The following is a 21360-nucleotide window of genomic DNA, read 5'->3' on the forward strand; positions in this document are numbered from 1 at the left end:
TTTAAAAACCAAGCATCAAAATGTTATCCATAATATCCTTGAATCGGTAGTGTCACGAAATAGGGGACACCCGAAAAATAATATGTACGCTATTTCGTGAGTCATTTAATCACAATTTTAAAGGAATTCTACGTTTTCATAATAACTTTTTTCTAAGCCAAATCAATTGTCAAGGAACACATGAAACCACTATTACAAGTTTTATTTAAATGGACGTTCCTTCGCCTTTTTATAAGCTTAAGAAGTTGGAGCGCTAACCTTACGGTGAGAACAACCTTTGCAAGCCGCACGGCTGTTTTTGGCTCTCTGAGAGTTTAAGGCTTCGTATTGCTCTCATTTTTGGCGCCACAATGTTGGTACTTGGTTTTTTAGATAGCTTAAATAATAGAGTTTTTATAGTAATGAAGAATTTTTATAAATAATATTCCATTTGCTTATTATTTGAGCTAGAAAAAAAACTTACGAACTTACGTACTATCACGAACTAGTAGCCGTTTACCTTACCCGGAGAAAAAGCTATTACGAGTATCCTGATAGCAGTCTTCTTACGATGTCAGAGAGCTGGCCGCTCGTCGCATACTCAAGTCACATAGTACGAGTCACCCTTCAATACCTAGAATTTTTTAAGTACTAGTGATACACTTTAATGCTATTTTATATATTTATTTAATTTACTTAACCAAACAGCCGCTTTTGAGATATTTATTTGACTAAGAAATTCAGCACATTGTCAAATCTGGTGGTGAAAGCAAACCTTTGTTTTAAGGCTTCTCTACCTCACTCAAGCTGTTGAGAGACCTGTGAAGATTACGACCAAAGATTCTATTTCTCACTGCATCCAGAAAGTCACTAATAAGGTGTAATAAAAGTCAAGTTGGAATCGCGAAACGTGATGCCTAAATTTTGATCAAAAAAGGATTTTCAAGCATAATAATTAAAGTAATTTATCTAATTCTTGTATGTATTTCTTGTTATATTACCTTAGTAAATATCTAATCTATAAATTATCTGTCATTTAATACCTTCTTACTAATAAATAGAGCGCAATATTTCACCTTAGACGACTTTCAACTTTAAATAAAATTTTAAAATTTTGAAGTCACTGCGGAGGCAGAAGATATTCATTAAATGGGATAAAAAATTACAGTTATTTATACTTTCATATAAGGCACAAATCCCCCCCTATTAGAACTTCGAAACTAAAAAAAAATTTTTTCCCATACAACCGTGCTCCACCCTACTACACACATAAGCGGGTCGGAATTGCCTGACGTATTGGTTGAACGACGAAGCCGACCCGAAGAAATTACTCCTACACTTGCTCGACTTCAGTGGCTGTTGTACGAGTATAAGCTGCGCCAAAGACGGGCGGCTTTTTTCCCGACGATCCATCTGCATAATAATTATTAGATTTTAATCTCCGACTTTGCCGTTTACTGCCCGGTTTTTACTAAAGCGGACACAAGAGAATATTGTGTTACGAAGCTGGCAGGTTATCCCCCCTTCACCATAGCGGAGAGGAGATGTGGGCTGTGCGTAAAGGAGATGCGACGTTTTCGGGTGTGGCTACCCGAGTGCCCGTCTGACTACACACATCTCCGCTCTGCTACGCCGCTGGTTTACTGGAGGCATAAAATTCTAAAAAAAAAAAAATATTCCTCTCCTCTCCAATCGATTCATTTTACCAAAACTGAGTGGAGAAGAATGTAAAAAAAACTAAATTTAGTTATTCAAACCACTCTCTCGTCTCCTCTCGTCTCCATATAAATGTGTAGCAACCCATAATGTAAGCAATGTGTGACCTCAAATAAGAATAAAAAGGAAACCACTTTTTATTCATGTTTGGGTTGTGAATACAAAGCGAAATTAATATGTAAATGGAACAAAAATCATGTAATTTTAAATAACCGATATGGTAACGTTCATATTCATAGGGATCATTCTCGTTATTTTAATATTAAGCGTCCTTTATACAAATAAAGAAAATAAAGGACATTGGGCAAGTTATTATGGATTATTTTTTTATATTTCGCCAAATATGATAATATTTAATGCTTTATCCCATGCCATAACGAATGTTATTATTATGTATTTAATCAAAAGTTAATTATTTTATTTATAACAACCATCTGAAACATGAGCATTAAATCATTAAAAGCTGTTATTATAATAACAATTACATATTTTTTTTGTATTTAAAATGTTTATTTGAGAGCCCATGTACTAAATATGTTGTAAAATAATGTCGCAATACTTTTTTTATTAAAAAAATATGGCAAGTAGTTGGATAATTTTTTTTGTGAGTATTTTTTACATTAAAGTACTCAGATAAATAATGATCCTTGAACGTTTTTCACAATGTGCCATCTGCAATGGATAATATGAAATTATACATAATGAAACAGTTTTTTGTAAAGTTAATTAAATGTATTTAAATAATTGTTATTTTGTAACAAAACAAATTATTTACATAACGGCAAGAGTTGTGTTGTGTAAATTAAGTATCAAAATTGAAGATCGCTTGAAGTTTCTGAAACAATATTGTTATTATGTATTATGTTGGTATTTTGTATTAATCTTCGTATTTCTGGAGATTGTATTATCTTATTATAACAAGACTAATTAATTAAGACAGTGGTTGTTAATGATACGATGGAATAAACGTTTCATTCAATACTTTTGTTTTAATACTAGCTTTTTAACGTGGCTTTTTAGGGTTCCGTAGCCAAATGGCAAAAAACGGAACCCTTATAGATTCGTCATGTCTGTCTGTCTGTCTGTCCGTCCGTCCGTCCGTCTGTCCGTCCGTATGTCACAGACATTTTTTTCCGAAACTATAAGAGCTATACTGTTGAAACTTGGTAGGTCGATGTATTCGGTGAACCGCATTAAGATTTTGATGCAAAAATAAAAAAATAATAATAAATATTGGGGGCTCCCCATACTTAGAACTGAAACTCAAAAAATTTTTTTTCATCAAACATACGTGTGGGGTATCTATGGATAGGTCTTCAAAAATGATATCGAGGTTTCTAAAATACGTTTTTTCTAAACCGAATAGTTTGCGTGACAGACGCATCCAAAGTGGAAAAAAGTTGCCCCCCCCCCCCCCCCCCCCCCCTCTAACTTCTAAAATAAGAAAATGAAAAATCTAAAAAAAACATATTTTATGATGTACATTACTATAAAAACTACCAACGAAAATTGTTTTGAACGAGATCTAGTAAGTAGTTTTTTTTTTAATACCTCGTAAATGGTAAACCGCTTATTACCGCGCAATCTTTCATACTAATAACCTAAATAAAAAATAATAATTTTAATTTCATAAATCAATGGTACGGAACCCTCGGTGCGCGAGTCCGACTCGCACTTGGCCGGTTTTTTTTTACTTTCACTGCTTCTATGTAAATTATTCCAAATTCATGTACCTACTTATGTACTAACTAGCGGCCGCCCGCGACTTCGTGCGCGTGGATCTCGTTTTACCCCCCCCTTCATCTATCTTACGCGGTTCAGATTTTTTCATACAAATGTTTTTTCCCGCTAACTCCCGTTCCCGTGAGATTTTTGCAATATCCTGTTGTAACTAAGCTTTAAGTTTACTAAGGTACCTGCATGCCAAATTTCAAGAGTCTATCTTACGCGGTTTAGATTTTTTCATACAAATGTTTTTTCCCGCTAACTCCCGTTCCCGTGGGAATTTTGCAATATCCTGTTACAACTAAGCTTTAAGTTTACTAAGGAACCTCCTGCCACATTTCAAGAGTATATCTTACGTGGTTTAGATTTTTTCATACAAATGTTTTTTCCCACTAACTCCCGTTCCCATGGGAATTTTGCAATATCCTGTTGTAACTAAGCTTTAAGTTTACTAATGTACCTGCATGCCAAATTTCAAGCGTCTAAATTAAGCGGTTTAGATTTTTCGTACAAAAGGATTTTCCCGCTAATTCCCGTTCCCGTGGGAATTCCTAAGTATCCTATAACCTGCCCAGGAGTATGAAGAATAATTGTACTAAGTTTCGTTAAAATCCGTCAAGTGGTTTTTGTTTCTATAAGGAACATACAATACAGACAGACAGACAGACAGACAGACAAAAATTTTACTGATTGCATTTTTGGCATCAGTATCGATCACTAATCACCCCCTGATAGTTATTTTGAAAATATATTTCATGTACAGAATTGACCTCTCTACAGATTTATTATAAGTAGGTATAGATGTACTAACATGATGAATAGCATTGCAATGATTTTGGTAGGTATTTTTTCTTCTATTTAATGAAAGATAATAAACAACATAGGAATGACTGTTAACGATATCAGTCAACTATCGATTTATTAATGAATTTATTAATTATTCATAGCACGTAACAACCATCAAAGAGACCATACCTATATTAATATCATACAGGGTGGAAACGTTAAGTGATCTCATTCGATTATTTCTAAAATATTCAAGATATTGAAAAACTGGTTACAGATCCTGAAAGTGCTTCATGAGCTCTTTCAAACGGTACCAATAATAGGTTACAGAATAAACTGGATCTATCTGACAATTAAATGTTTCCAGCTTCCATACTAAATGTATGCGAGACACACAAATATTAGAAGTGTATTTTTTTTATTGAATAATAAACTCTTAAAATAAACTCGTAAATTGTATTCTTCTTTAAAATTATTTATAAAAAACATTAGTTTTAGGCTTTACTTGCTATAATATTGTCAAGAGATTAGTGTCATGACTGTAGTAGTACGTAAATGTATGGAAGAAGGAAACATTGAATTTTCGCATAGATCCCGTTTATTTTGTAACCTAATATTGATACCATTGGATAGAGCTTGTGAAGCACTTTTAGAATCAGTAATCAGTTTTACGATATCATGTGTAGTTTTTAAAATAATGTGACTTTACCAAATGTATGGAAGCTGGAAACATTGAATTTTCGGATAGATCCAGTTTATTTTGTAACCTATTATTGGTACCGTTAGATAGAGCTCGTGAAGGACTTTCAGTGTCAGTAACCAGTTTTAGGATATCCTGTATAGTTTAGAAATAATCGAGTGAGATCACTTATCGTTTCCACCCTGTATAATATGATGAAATTGGATAAACGTAGCTACTCGATAAAATGTTGTTTTTTTATTTCTCTCTCAAAGATGGACTGTTTTTTTATATTTTAATTATGAAAAAATTTAAGGACTTTTTTTAGACAAACTAAATTAAATTTTGGTCCCATGATTCCCCATCTCCTTTTTTTCAATTGAGAACTTTAAATAAAATACCAAAAAAAATCAATTGACATTCACATAATATGTGCCTACATATACTCATTCATCTTTGCATTCAAAAAGGCGTTTTCAATTTAAATCCCAAGAAATACTTAATTCTCCACTCAGCCAGCAGACGTGTTAAAATTGAATCCTGCATCGAGACTCACACGTAAAGGAAACATACCTACGGTTTAATTTCCGCAGGGAAAATGAACCTTAATAACATATCATAGAATAAGTATGTTAAAACAGAGCTAAATTAGGTTTTGTGCTGCTGTAAAACCTAACAAAGATGATAATAAACCTTTCAAAAAAATGTTATTGAGGATTTAAAACAAATGAATGCGAGGAATGCAGTAATTAAGTTTGAAATATTGGTGAAAAATATAAACAATATTTACCTATTAAAAAAGTAAGTAGGTAGTTCTCTTAGGCTTGTAGATAGGATGTCCCAGCTAAAACTGCAATTTTTAAGACGCTCTTTAAATCCTTTGCTAGATTTTATCAGATTTTACCTGACATTGGCAGAATCAGTGCAGGACGCTCTAATAGTGTAGGTACGTACGTTACCCACTAAAAATCGGTCCATATAAAACAGGCTATAGAAAAAATGTATCAAATCGTAACAAAAAAAAAATCAAGGTAAAGATATACATATGGCGTGGACTATCCCACTTACGCGCGCATACCCACCAGAAAAGTTTCGCGGTTTTTACATAAACCACTCAATTAATTCTACCTTGAGCTCGTGCATCCATTTGTTTTACACTGATGGAAATGTTTAGAGTATTTAATGGAATGCGGTTTTGAGCCACAAACGCCCGGAAAACAGTTCCGTTCGGTATTGTTGGAACTGTACAACAATTTAGGTAAGAATGTGCTTGTTAACATGACTTTTTGGTAACAAAGGTTTGTATACTAGTATAGTACTTATTTAATTTATTTTAGCAACATGAGACGTTCCAACAAGGTGTACCAACGACCTCAAAAAGGTAGGATGGTAGGAAGACCTCAGGAAGGCGCTGGATGCAAGTTACTACCAGTCGGGCCATATGGAAATCAATAGGGGAGGCCTATGTTCAGCAGTGGACGTTCTGTGGCTGAAATGATGATGAAATCAAAAGTAAGCCCTTTTCTCTTTATCAGCATGTTGGCCCTTTTTAGGACGGTGATTTTTAATTATTCCTGTAATTCTTGGGGCACTTATACACGTTCCAAATATAGCTTGCCCTACCACCACTTCGGGACAACACATTGGCTGGTGCTGAGAAGAAGTGGCGGAAGAAACTCAGCCACCTTCGAAAATAGGTAGGTTAGGGTGTCCCTTAAATGGCCGAAAAAAAATTTTTTTTAGATATTGAAATGCATACCCCCTATTTCTTTTCGTACTACTCAGACATACTTAAATACAAAATTTCATCTTCCTACGTCAACATTAACCCGTGCCGACCGAGCTCTGAAGATTTTGAAAAATTCTGGTTTTACCCCTTTTATTAAGTAGCTAAATCAATTAAAATATTTAATTTTTATAAAATATTTATAAAAAGAAGATAACATTACAGATAGGGTTTCTGGTTTCTCGACTTATTTTTTTTCTCGAGTTTCGAGAATTCTCGAGGCCAAAGTCTCGAGTTTTCTCGGGTCTCGAGTCTTTTAATGAAAACTGCTGAAATCGTTTGAAATTTAATAAAAACACAGGTTTTTTTAATCTAATACCTACTTTTATGCACAATAATCAATATTAGAATTTAGTACCACTTATTTTGGTAAGGAAAGAAACAAAAAATAAAATCTTCTTTCATAATTAATATTTACTAATAATCATAAAAAAAGTCATAAAGTCTAGTCTCGTGTACTTTAAGGATAAATAACAATAAAAATCTGGAGCTACAATTGAATCACTTGTTTTCTAAAGAACACAAGTCCAAATAGCAAAATTACGATAAATAGTTTTTTTTATGAACGAATAAAACTTTTTAATAAATTTTTAAATTTCTTACAGATAACGACTTGAATAAACTTTACGAGGAGGCACGAGTACCTAACCTAACGTCTGTTAGGTAAGGTAACTGTCTAGTTAACAAATTTTTCCGTCTTTAAATCAGTCAGAGTCAAACATACATAATAAATATAATTATCATACTCGTTGGTGAACATTATTATTATAGTTTCGATTGAGATCATTACTTGCAAATCAAATCAGTTAAAAAAGGAAAGACTAGGCCAGTCTTAAAGCCAAGTTGACCTATTAAATAATTAAAAACTTACTTTTGTCTAAGAAAATAGGCTTTCAAGAATATTAAAGCTTCAAAATCGAAACTCGAGAATTCTCGAGCTCCGGTAATTTTTTTCTCGTCTCGAATGAAGCCAAATTTCTCGAGTTTTCTCGAGTTCGAGAAAGCTCGAGCAGAAACCCTAATTACAGATCAGACAATATATTTTACTTTTGAGGGACCCTTTTTTACATTCTGGATATAGATTTCCATGCTCCTGAATATTGGCCTGATTTTTGCTACACTGTGCGAAGCAAAAAAAGCTTTTGCTCTTCCTTTGCAGTGATCAAACCATGAAAATCTTGCATAAGCTTTATAGCCCTTTCAGCTGTATCATTTACTACCCTTAAAGAAAGCACTTTTTTGCCTTTAAATAGGCAACATCTTTATCTCATATAGAAATGTGTCTCAGGGGGAAATTATTATCAATTTTCAATCGAGAAAATAAATTTATACTCTTGACAGACACAAAACCACTCAATGGTTTTCCAGCAACAATAAATAAGGCAGTATTATTATCAATTCATTAAAAACAGGATAAAAATTAGTACAATGTCCTATTTACCATAGAAATAATCATACCTTCTTCAGATGGAATGTATCTCTTCCCAGAATCATACATACTTTCTCTTTGTACTTTTGCGACAATATTGACGGTGTTTGTTCATTGCCTTCATCATCAAAGAGTGATAAAACGGCAATTTCTTCTGATATGAAGTACCAAAGATGTTGACTAAACTTGCTCAGGGCTGCCTTGGAAATCAATTTGTCAACACTCTCATATACCTATTGGGAAGTGGATGTCAAGAGTGCCTTAAGGCTTTCCTCAGAGCTGGTAAGCTGGTCGTGATGTCCTTGCGTTTGTATAGAATCTTGCGTAGTAAGAGATGACGATAAACCTCCGAAACATATTTGCTCTATTTTTTATTTATTTATTTGTTTAATTTTCTTTGTCTTGCACTTTCTACTTTCTTAACTAACTTTTTGTCTACACCTTAACACTCTGGACGCCTTGGTTTTATTTGTTTTTGTTAAAATATTTTATTTATTTTTAAATCCTCCTCACCGCGGCGCGTATAAATCTTGATTTATTTTAAATATTTTTTCTTGCAACTCCCTCCAAGCATGGTGAAAATACACAAGTTTTTTTACACAGTTAGGTTCTGGTAGGATTTAAAACTTTTCCCAAAATATAATACACTCCCGAATGATGATTATAGCTTTCAATAATATTTAATTAACTTCGCAAAATATGTTAAAAAATACTGCAAAAACTTGACGGTTAACGGTAACTTTGTGCCTATTATTTGATAAATTTACGTCCCCGACTAAGAAAATACTTTTTTTATTGCTTCTTAATTCCACAGCCATCTTCTAAATGTCAAACAATAGGTGTTAATCACGAGATTAATTGAGAACAAATGACAAATACCGCGAATACGCACCGCTACTGCCGCGCAACATGTTTCGATGCAAGTCGGCACGGGTTATCGTACTCCAAATAAGGTAAAAATTTATTTCCGAGTGTTTTAGAGGCAAACAAACAAAACTAAGACCTATGCGTTACAAATTTAAAACTTTGAAAAATAAGGGACACCCTAAGGTAGGTACTTCTCAGATCGAATTCTCAAAATCTCCTGGCTACACAGGAGTTGCAGTGATAGAAAAGTGATGTGGGATTAATTCTGAAAAAGACCCCTGAGGTGGAATTGTGTAAAGCAATCGTTATGTTTTGACAGTTCATAACGTATAGATGACCCACGCTGAACTGTCCCACCAAACTCAATGACAGGGGGGCGCTACCATCGTTCAACTATGTGGTTTCCAACATGGCAAAAATCGGAACCAGTGATCCGGTATTGACGGTGGCGCCCCACTGTCAATGTCATGCATAGGACAGTTCAGTATTTTGGAACTATAGTACGATTATTCAGTCAAACGCTTTGTTTAACTGACTTTATCGTACGTTATGAACTGTCAAATTATTACGATCGCTTTACACAATTCCACCTCTGATTACTTTTGTAGTGTACATAGTCGGTATATTGGGGATATTTTGTTAATAAAAACCACTAAAAGGCAGATTTACACAAAAAAATACTGAAATTATTAAATTAATCATGATGGTATTTTAAGGATACAAATAAACAGCATAAAATATTTTGGTAAATAAACATAATAATAAATTATTAAACTTGAAACCAAACATCCTCGCGGTTGAGGTATTGAATAAAATTCCCGCGAAAAACCAAACATGGAGTAATAATAAATTTAAATAAGGGTAAACTCCCACAAATTGCCTTCAAACGTGGGTAGTAACACAGTTTATTAAAACGCGTAATTAAAGTGTCGATTTCTTAATTGATAGAGGTAAAGCTTTAAAGGTTACCCCTCACATCAATATAAAGGTGCGTTTACGTTGACGCTAAGCGGAGCGGAGATGTAGCAATGGATATAGACTAGAAAATGTTAAGAATTGGGATAGAAAAGGGATAAAAATGATACTCAGGCTCAAGGAAGGGAAAGCGATATAATAAAAAGAGGAATCAAGGAAGATACAGGAAACAGGGTATAGAAGAGACAGACAGATGACAAGTAGACATAATATAGAAAAATATAAAAGTATAAACCATAAACGCTATCAAAAGAGGCCGTTCGTAACATCTAGATAAGCTTGTAAAATTGGAAAAATCATTCTACACAAGCTATTTGGGTCGTGTATATGCCCTGAAAAGGGCCTACTTACTGATACATTTAGATTTTTTTGTTTGTTAAAAACCCTGTAACTTTGTCAAAGCAGTTCACGTGACATTGGCGAAATTGTGGTTCTCAAACCCCAGTTGTTGTCAAAATAAACAAAGAAGAAAAATATCTTTTTTCTAAAAGCGAAATGATGTCATTCATGCAAAACTAGCGTGGATTGGTTATTTGTATTTTTTTTGTGCAAAACTGGTGACTTGTGCGGTAATAACGTGTAGAACTGTAGAATCGTGGTGGTAAGGTGAATTGCAGCAACAGTGGAGTTATCTAACATAGGTAAGTTTGCTATTCATTTGTTCTAAAAATATCTACCAAGTTCGTTCGTTCGTTTCAGCCGAAAGACGTCAACAGCTGGACAAAGGCCTCCTCCAAGGTTTTCCACAAAGACCGGTCCTGCGCCGCCTGCATACAGGCACCTCCCACGACCTTCACCAGATCGTTGGTCCACCTACAATCTACAAAGTATTTTAATGTTAAGGTAGTAGATCCTACCTGATACCTATACCATTTCTCTCACATACTTTTTCTTAGTAATTTAACTGGATCTAAATACTTAAATTCGTTGAAAAATATTGTTAGGTAGGAACGAACAATAATATAGCGCTGAATTTTAAGAGGAGGTGTAGAGGAGAAAAGTACTCAATTCCGCTACGCTTCAGTTAAAACAAAACACTAAAGACTTAACAAATTTTCTCCGCTCCGCTCATTTTCACTTATCTCCGCTTCGATGGAAACGCTTCCTTATAATATGAGAAGTCGAAGTAGTTCTTTAATGTACAAAAGTACGTACTCACATATCGGCACGTGTACTTACACGAGATTGGATTGTCTCACATTAGAAAATCAAGCTTCTACTTCCATCGGAAGCTTTTTGTTGTACAAAAATATATGTATAAATAGATAGCAGATCTCAATAGTTCTGAATAAAGATTTTTTTCAATATCTCCTGTTCATTTTGGTCTCTACTGTACGTTCGTTCGTTAGTTTTTTTTTCAGCCAAATTACGTCCACTGCTGGACAAAGGCCTCCGTTATGGTTTTCCACAATGAACGGTCCTGCGCTGCCCGCATCCAGGCTCTTCTCGCGACCTTTACCAGATCGTCGGTCTACCTAGTAGGAGGCCTGCCCGCGCTACGTCTTCCAGCCCGTGGTCGCCGCTCGAGAACTTTTCTGCCCCAACGGCCATCGTCTCTTCGAGCTATGTTCTATAGCTCTACTGTACAATCCTCTCTAATTTACCAAAGGTAAAAGAAAGGATTTAGCTAACACTTGACGGGTTGGCAACCTTTTTCTGCTAGAAAAAAGGTTTGAGGTACAGTTATACTCATAAATTGTAATGCTTATTAGCATGCTTACAATACGCGTGCTCGAACAACTCGAAATGAGCATGCTTAATATTAGCATGTGTATGTGTACTCAATACTTTTTGCTGGGAGAGCTCACATAATATGAATCTTTATGAAAGTATAACCAAGACTCTCGTACGATACTTGACTTACTTGACTTAAGGTCCTATGTCCCCTAGATGGGGCAGAGGGCGTTCACAACAGTCCTCCATCGCGTTCGGTCTTGCGCTTCGCGCTTGATCTCGCTCCAGGTCATGCCGATTTTCTTCGCCTCTTCGTTCTCCCTATCGTATGAGCCGAAAATCGGCGTCATTTATTTAACTGAATATATGGCTTTATTTTAAATCCCACGAGAATATTTATCCTCAGTGCTTTAAGCCCAGGGCTTAATTTTTAAATACACAGTGAACAATTCGGTTGAAATGATTAAAATCACTTGGCGGAAAATGCACCAAATTGTGGCTTGTATATTTTCAGGATTGGTAGAGAAACAAAATCACCAACCACTAGCGTAAGCTTTGCTTGGGTACAATTAAATTATTCCAACAAAAATAAGTTAGCACTTATATTTAAATATTGTGTTTATCAATATTCTAACCACGTGTAGCACAAGACAAATAGGCCCGATAGGACAATATTTGTGTTGTCAAACTACAATCAATAAACCATCCATATCTTTCAATTTAGACCCTAAAACTATACTGATAAGGCTAACTATTCTACGGCTACACCAGTACATTGAATTCTAAATGAGACTCATAGTGTATGATGATTGCTTTTATAACTGCGTCGTTTAAATATCCAATTCAAAATGAACGTTTAACCGAATTCCGCCTACTACTCCAGTAGTTAGTGGTAGTAGTGGACTACCCATGGATTTCCACAACGATCGGTCACCTGCGCTGCCCGCATCCGCAGAAAAGAACAAACTGTGAAATATATTTTAAGTACTTAAATTAAAAATTTACTAATTCCAACGTAGTGTAGGATGCCCACCTGCTCGAAAGACCGATGACCAGAAAAAGAGCTGGCATCGTTGGAAGAATTGCGTTATGTGCACCGTCATTAGCTGAAATGACATACTTAAATCTATATCATTAAGTAGTTTACGAATAATGAATTGCACATTTTCATGGCTATCTAATTCCAAACGGATATAAATATATTTTCTTTATCTTTGATTCGTTATTTTTTACGAGATCGAATCAGAAAGGAGGAGATCCGTAAACGAACTAAAGTCGCTCACATAACCCGACGGATTAGCAAGCTGAAGTGGCAATGGACAGGGCACCATACGCAGAACTGACGGCTGATGGGGCAGCAAGTTCTGGAGTGGAGACCACGTACCGGAAAACGCAGCGTGAGACTTCCACTCACAAGGTGGACCGACGATCTCATAAAGGTAGCAGGAAGGCGCTGGATGCAGGCCGCTAATACCCGGGTGAGGTGGAAATCATTGGAGAATGCCTACGTTCAGCAGTGGACGTCCTGTGGCTGAACTGATGATGATGATGATCTTCAATAATTTAGGTACCTGTCTTATTACCTACGGTAGGTATGTTACCTATTGTAGGAATAATGTGTATTATTGTAAAAACTGAAACGATTACAGTGTAATCGTGAAATAATTGCAGTGCTATTGTTTTTTCACCTTGAATTGGTTTGGAGTATTTTTAAATACCTTTTTGTATAAATACAAACATAATATTATACACATACATAAATTATAACCTACTAGCGGCCGCCCGTGACTTCGTGCGCGTGGACCCGTTTTACCCTCTTAGGGGTTGAATTTTGCAAAATCCCGTCTTAATGAGCACCTACGTTCTAAAAGGAAAATCAGGCATTGAAATTCAGGCGCGCTGTGCTGAGGTCCCTTACAACCACAGCAAATACGTAAATAATGTAAAAGAAATTTATTCATAATGTTCATTATATTTCAAATTTTCACTGTGTTACCTACTATCTCTTAGTTTTTATATTTGCAACTGTCCACATTGCATGCCGTGGCAGCCTTTAATTAAGACAGCACTTAGTTTTAAGCACTTTTAGTTATAGTAATTTCATGTATGCGTGTTTGTCTTGTTGGTTGTCCTAATAAATGAAATAAAATAAATAAATAAAGGAACCCCCATGCAAAATTTGAGACTCCTAGCACTTTAGTTTCTGAGATTTCGTAGTGAGTCAGTCAGTCAGTGACCTTTCTCTTTTATAGATATAGATTTACTAATGATCCCGTTAATCCCTCGGGGTAGGTGAAATCTGCTGGTATTACGAGTGGGTTCGCCACAATAGTCCAGCGGAGTGACAGGGTTCGAAGCCGTGTTCCTCGGATCATAACGTATGATAAAGTCAGTTAAACAAAGCGTTTGACAGAATAATCGTACGTTATAAACTGTCAAATGATAACGATTGCTTTACACAATTCCACCTCAGTAGGTACCTCTAGCATGAACAACTTTCGTCTTCGAATCGTTTGTGTATTCGATGAAATTTGATACTCAATCTTCGTATTAAATGATAATGTGACAATTTTGATTCTCAAAATAAATTTCGTGCAACCACATCTCATACTAAGTTTACTTTACGACACGTTCACAAGGGTGCTGTTGTAGTTTTCTTACTAAATCTTTTGATGGTGATTCGAGTACGCAAACGATTTGAACTCGAAAGTTTTTCGTGCTAGTGGTACTGACCCGATATCGACACCATCAGGCTATTGACGCTTTTAGATGTTTTAGAGCTGATGTTTTTAATATTCACCTTATTATGTTGGTACTTCATTGATTACAAATAAATTAACTACTTGACAGTTACAACGTGCTTACACGTAATAACACGTTCCGCGAGATATCGTAGTTCAAGATCTGCATGTCATGCCGGTTATTACAAAACGGTTGTCAATTAAAGCTATCTAAATGTAATTGTCCCAATGTAACTGTCTTTTAGTTGTTAAATAAATAAAAATAAAAAAATGCAAGGAAAACAGATCTTTAAACCGCACCAAACTGGTAATTCTGTTATCACACTTCAAAGTACCATATTGAGTTCCTTTTCAAATAGGTACCGTCTGCTCGTTTGCCTCCTGTCACATAAAAAAAAGTAACTAAGCAACAATTTTAGTTCAAAGAAATGAAAAAAAAAAGAAAACAATAAATAACGAAAGTTGATATTTTTAAATATTTTTACTTATAAGTAGACGCATTGTTAAAAAAAATAATGCAATTTTAAATTTGAAGGCCAGTACTTAACTTACTTACCTATAAAACTATTAAATATCAACGACTCAAACGGAGGCTAGTCTTAAATATTTATACAAACATTAGTAAAATTACTTCACAATGCAATCAAACCTAGGCTAAATCACTAGTTAGCTATAAGTGGTATGAATGTTAAATAACTTTACTTGATAGAAAATTGACGGTTTCTATTGTTACGGACTAGTTACTAGTCACACAAATAAATCTGTGGTATCACGCACAAGGACGTTTCTGCTATGTCAATCCAAATTATTCCAAAGCCACTACAACGATGCGACTGTTGGAATTGAATTCTGTGTGAGGACCCTCGTATAGCGCATGGTGATAGCTTTTGCAACTGGCTCATGAAAACAGACATTCCTTCATTTGCGTTTCAGTGCAATAGTTTTCGTACCATTTGCATTCCTATGATGGTTAGATGGTAATGAAGATTTGCAAATCATCATCATAATCGTCTGCAATTTAGCATTATTAGTTCCTCAGTAAGAATGGTTTAAGTGGCTGTGGGCGGGGCACATAGCTCGTTTAACTGATGGCTGATGAGGCAGAAATGTTTTCAAGGCAACCATGCATCGGAAGACATAGTGTAATGTAGATGGAACAAAGATTTGAAGTTCACCTGGATCCTGGCAGTGTAGGAACGGTTGTGGGAACCCTTGGTCCCGACCCCGAGGCTTTGTCCAACAGTGGACGTCTCGATTAAAAGAAAGGAAGGTAGAATTGTTCAGTGTTATAGTCTGGTCCGGGAGCACGTAGAATTTTGTCCAATGACCCCAAAGATCTCTATCGCTCGCGCGTAATTATATTGCTGTCGCGACTGTGCGACTAGGGTTGCCAGGTGTCCGGCTTTAGCCGGACATGTTTGGCTTTTTAGGGACTTGTCCGGCCAAAAATCCCCTTTTCCGGCCTGTCCGGCTTTTGTTAGGCTTTTTGTGGCTGCCGCGCCCAGTCAAAAGCACACGTACGCGGAATGTTGGGCTACCGATTTGAAGATGATAGTTGATAGTAAGTAGCTAATCACCTATGATGAGCATGACATGAAAAAAAGGCGTGTCCGGCTTTTATGGTTAAATGTCCGGCCAAATTAAGCACCGAGTCCGGCTTTTGTGTTTTTGGACCTGGCAACCCTATGTGCGACGGGCGTCCGCATTGAGTGTGCGAGCGCGACAGCAACATAATTACGCGTGAGCGATAAGGATGGGTAGCTTGGGGTCATTGGACACAATAGGCTAGTCTCCTAAAGAAAAATTTTTAGTCCGTCAATTTTAATATAAACAAATATTGAACACGCATATTTTTAATTGTCAATGAAACAAATAGGTACAAAGTTATAGTGCGTTGAAGTTCCGCGCGACGTCACAAAGTGCTGCACTTTTACGCACTCACTGACGTCACGGGCCTTTTCTTTAGAACTTTGGCACGCTTTATCTCTTTACATTTTCATTAGTTTTAAAAAGTGAAAAATACGTGTCGAGTAGCTTTTGATAAGCTAACTGACGGACTAATTAAAACTCTTGCTTTTTTACCCAGGAAACATCCCTATTCGCAGATCTGTACCCGGCATTAAGGCTTGTACACATAACTGACTTTTTTACCCAGGAAACATCCCTATTCTACGTGCTCCCGGACCAGACTATCTATAGCTGTTTCCATCAGTTTGTAGCATATTGAGCAATTCGTTAAACGTTATTAAGCAGTATATTGTGTGAGGAATTTACGTAAAGCACCTTAAAAAGGATTATGATGTGTTTCAACAAAAAATCCAAATTTTGGCATTAACTTGCGGTTAGTTCGTGCAGTGTCAAGTGAAATAAATTATTCAAGTAAAAATAATATTCAATTGATGGCATATTTCATAATAATTTCAGTAAAGATGTGGTTGCAAACACGATATAAATAATTTATAGATACAAAATGTATGCTTCCTCGTTGTAGATAAAAAAAAATGATTGTAAGTTTTTCGGCCCCAATAGTGGTGGGTGGTCGACACGTGGATTTCTGTATTAATTTCACATTAATCTGTATCATTTCACTTTATAATATAGGTCAAATCGCCACCTGATAATATTATCAAATTACTATTATAAACACATTATAGATAAACCACAATAATTAGACAATAAATCGTAATTAGATATTAATTAGCAAACAATATAGACAGTAGCGACATCTGTTTATCTACTCCAATAAATGTAACCAAACATCATTGCGGAATAAGATAATTAATCAGGTTAGTGACTAGTGACATAATCTAAATCTAAACTATGAAATACCTATTACGTCATTTTTTTTAATCTAGACTAGAAATGAACTTAAAATCCCGGTTTGAGATGAACCAATAGATCATTTTTCAAATCGTTTTACTTAAATTTCAAAAGTTTTGCTTAAACTTATCCATCATACTAAGGCTGACTTGTACCACCTAACTTTAACGGTACTTAACTATGACGATAACCGGTGCATTTTGTATGGAGTTTGACAGATTTTTGACGTTTGTCAAAGTCAAAGTAAGATGGGGCAACCCTTTTATTTTTGCAACAAAATCTTAATGCGGTTCACAGAATACATTTACCTACCAAGTTTCAACAGTATAGCTCTTATAGTTTCGGAAAAAAATGGCTGTGACATACGGACGGACAGACGGACGGACGGACGGACGGACAGACAGACAGACATGACGAATCTATAAGGGTTCCGTTTTTTGCCATTGGCTACGGAACCCTAAAAATAATAATAAATATTGGGGGCTCCCCATACTTAGAACTGAAACTCAAAAAATTTTTTTTCATCAAACACATACGTGTGGGGTATCTATGGATAGGTCTTCAAAAATGATATCGAGGTTTCTAAAACATTTTTTTTCTAAACCGAATTGTTTGCGTGACAGACGCTTCCAAAGTGGAAAAAAGTTGGTCCCCCCCCCCCCCCTCTAACTTCTAAAATAAGAAAATGAAAAATCTAAAAAAAACTTATGATGTAGGTACATTACTATAAAAACTACCAACGAAAATTGTTTTGAACGAGATCTAGTAAGTAGTTTTTTTTAATACCTCGTAAATCGTAAACCGCTTATTACCGCGTAATCTTTCATACTAATAACTTAAATAAAAATTAATATTTTTAATTTCATAAATCAATGGTACGGAACCCTCGGTGCGCGAGTCCGACTCGCACTTGGCCGGTTTTTGTATTTAAAATGTTGGTTGGAGAGGCACCCGCTGAAAACCAGCGAGCTGAGCGAGCGATGCTGAGCGGGCGCCTTTTTGGCACAAAATATGCGTGTATAGTTTTAAGTCCCTTTGTTATGTTTTTTTGTTTTCTTTTGTGTCAAATAAAGTTTTTCTTATTCTTATTATGAGTAGACATATCAGTCTACCTAATAATAATTATGTTAATGACCATGAAAGTTTAAAACAATATATGGTATACATTCCTATCAAATAATTTTGATGAGTAACATTCCTACATTTTACAATTTGAAGAAGACCCGGATTTATCAGATGGAGTTATTTAATCCAGGCTCCAATATAAATGTGGGCCTGTCTACATTTTCTCCAGAGAAGATAAAGGTCTTTACCTTCCCACTTCCGATTGAATATTTGCGGGATAAAAATGAATGGCTGCCCGAATGCAAAATATTACTTTCCCGAATCTGAACTTTTTAGATTTTGATTGTATGTCTTCACCTATTGAAATTAGGTAGGTACTATATTGATTTAGTTGTGTATAAATGAGAAAAATCAGTGATTAGTTAGGTAAAACTTTGTTGTAGGTCAATTTTGAATTATGAATAAGGGAATAATAGTATTTTGGAGAATTCTTAATTAATTTCTTTCTTTTATATCAGTTACTAGCGGCCGCCCGCGACTTCGTACGCGTGGACCTCGTTTTACTCCATTAGGGGTGGAGTTTCGTAAAATCCGCTCTTAGCATCTATAGCGCATACATTTTAAATTTCAACTCTCTTACTTTAACACATAGGACTTTCATAATATAAACTTCCAACCCTCCTTTTATCTCCTTAGCCCACGTGGTTGATTTCTAATGATACATTTTCAGTATATGTACCACCACCACCACCATTTCAGCCATAGGACGTCCACTGCTGAACATAGGCCTCCCCCAATGCTTTCCATGTTGATCGATTGGAAGCGGCCTGCGTCCAGCGCTTCCCTGCTACCTTTACGATGTCGTCGGTCCTCTTGTAGGTGGAAGTCCCACGCTACGTTTTCCGGTACGCGGCCTCCATTCCAGAACCATTCTGTCCCATCGGCCATCAGTTCTGCGTACTATGTGCCCTGCCCATTGCCACTTCAGCTTGCTAATCCGTTGGGCTATGTCAGCGACTTTGGTTCGTTTACGGATCTCCTCATTTCTGATTCGATCTCGCAAAGAAACACCAAGTATAGCCCTCTCCATAGCACGCTGTGCAACTGAGCTTCTGTATACGGCCTATAGTGAGAGGCCACGTTTCCGAGCCATAAGTTATCACTGGTAACACACATTGGTTATACACTCTAGTCTTCAGGAATTGAGGTATTTTGGACGAAAAGATGTTGCGTAGTTTCCCGAACGCTGCCCAGCCGAGTTGGATTCGAGGATTGACCTCCTCGAAATTGGACCTACCTAGCTGGATCGTTTGTCCGAGGTAGACATACCTACTTGTCGACAATCTCGAGAATTGAGCTCCCAACTGAAACTGAGTAGGGCGCAACATGGACATTCGACATAAGCTTCGTTTTGTCCATGTTCGCCCTCAGGCCTACCTGTTGGGAAAATCGATTAAGGTCTTCGAGCATTGTTCCAAGATCTTCCAACGATTCTGCCATGACCACAATATCGTCAGCAAACCGATGTGTACACAGTACCACAGTGTACCGAACAGTATATTATGTACACCTCCACAATATCTAGAGATCATAGTGAGCGTACATTTTAACTTTCAAGTCTCTTACTTTAAAAACCGAGGACTGCAATACAGACTTCTAACCCCCTTTTTAACTCCCATAAGGGTTGAATTTTGCAAAATTTCGTCTTAGTGACTACCTACGTTCTAAAAGGAGGTGTATTCCACTTTGATTACCTGGCTTTGATCAGCCAGTGAGACTTGTAGTTTCTGAGACTTCGTGATAAGTGAGTGAGTCACTTAGTCATTCAATTACCTTTCTTTCTACTAAAATTATACGTACCTATAGTAATTATCATTAAAATCAAATAAGTAAGTACCTACCAACCTAAATAATTTAAATAAAGACCCTACCAAAAAAGTTACAAATTACATACAGAAAATAAAAACGAAGTAATTCTCATCCTATTTAACTACAATCGCCCACGCGCCCATCCCATTTGTCCGCCGCTGAACCGTACCTTAATATTCATCTCGGTAGATGGCGGCACATAGTAAGAATTTGCAAGGAAGTTTGTAAAAAGTCACTAATTAACACTTTGATTTGCTCGTTTAAACACAGTGAATGATTCAAATAGGTACATACAGTGAATGGTTCAATTACATAAAATATCTTTATTTATTAAATTTCAATATTATTTACGAACAGCGCTATTCATAGTACATGTAATATTTAGTTACTAATTTACTAATGATGTCGATAGATGGCGTTTGACAGCTTTGCCTTCATGAATATTTACGAACCTCAAATTTTTTTGTCAGGCGCGAGAAGATTTTAATGACGATAGATGGCGCTTTTCAACGTCTTATGAAAATCCCAAATATTTTACAGGACCCTATTTTTTTCCAAAATAAAATTTAGCCTATGTTACTCGTGAGAAATGTAGCTTTCGAATGGTGAAAGAATTTTTAAAATCGGTCCAGTAGTTTTTGAGCCTATCCATTACAACTAAACAAACAAACAAACAAACAAACAAACAAACAAACAAACAAAGTTTTCCTCTTTATAATATTAGTGTAGATATTCAAATTGACACTTTAGTTTGTGTTAATTGTTCGCTAAGTAAGTGTGGGTTACTTCAACTGATATAAAGTGCAGTCAATGAATCTATGTTGCAGTTCAAATTTTGTTCTCGTCAAACCTAGATTGACTAAAATAGTCAAAGATAATTATTTGTTTAGAAACCAGTTTTTTTTATATAAAACAAATAAACAAGTGTGTCATGTGTTTTTGATTGATTTATAGTCACCTGGTAAACCCTTTTTATACGGAAAACATCTTATGAGGAACATTTTATGAGGAAAAAGATGTTTATTTAACTAGGTATTAACAAGAAAGTGTTAACCCTTTATAGGACGGCCCATACAAAGTGGCCAGTAAACTGGACAGTCACTTTACGGCCGATAATTCAATGATTTTTGTAACAATGTAACCTTAAGATCATAAACGATTGCCAATAAAGGCCACACTGGCCTAGAAACGAGCCAGCGCTCAAGGACGTCGCACGCAATCAAAAATTCGCGCTCTTTTTTAAGGTGGC

This window comes from Ostrinia nubilalis, chromosome 23 (assembly GCF_963855985.1).
Source record: "Ostrinia nubilalis chromosome 23, ilOstNubi1.1, whole genome shotgun sequence".
Lineage (NCBI taxonomy): Eukaryota > Metazoa > Arthropoda > Insecta > Lepidoptera > Crambidae > Ostrinia > Ostrinia nubilalis.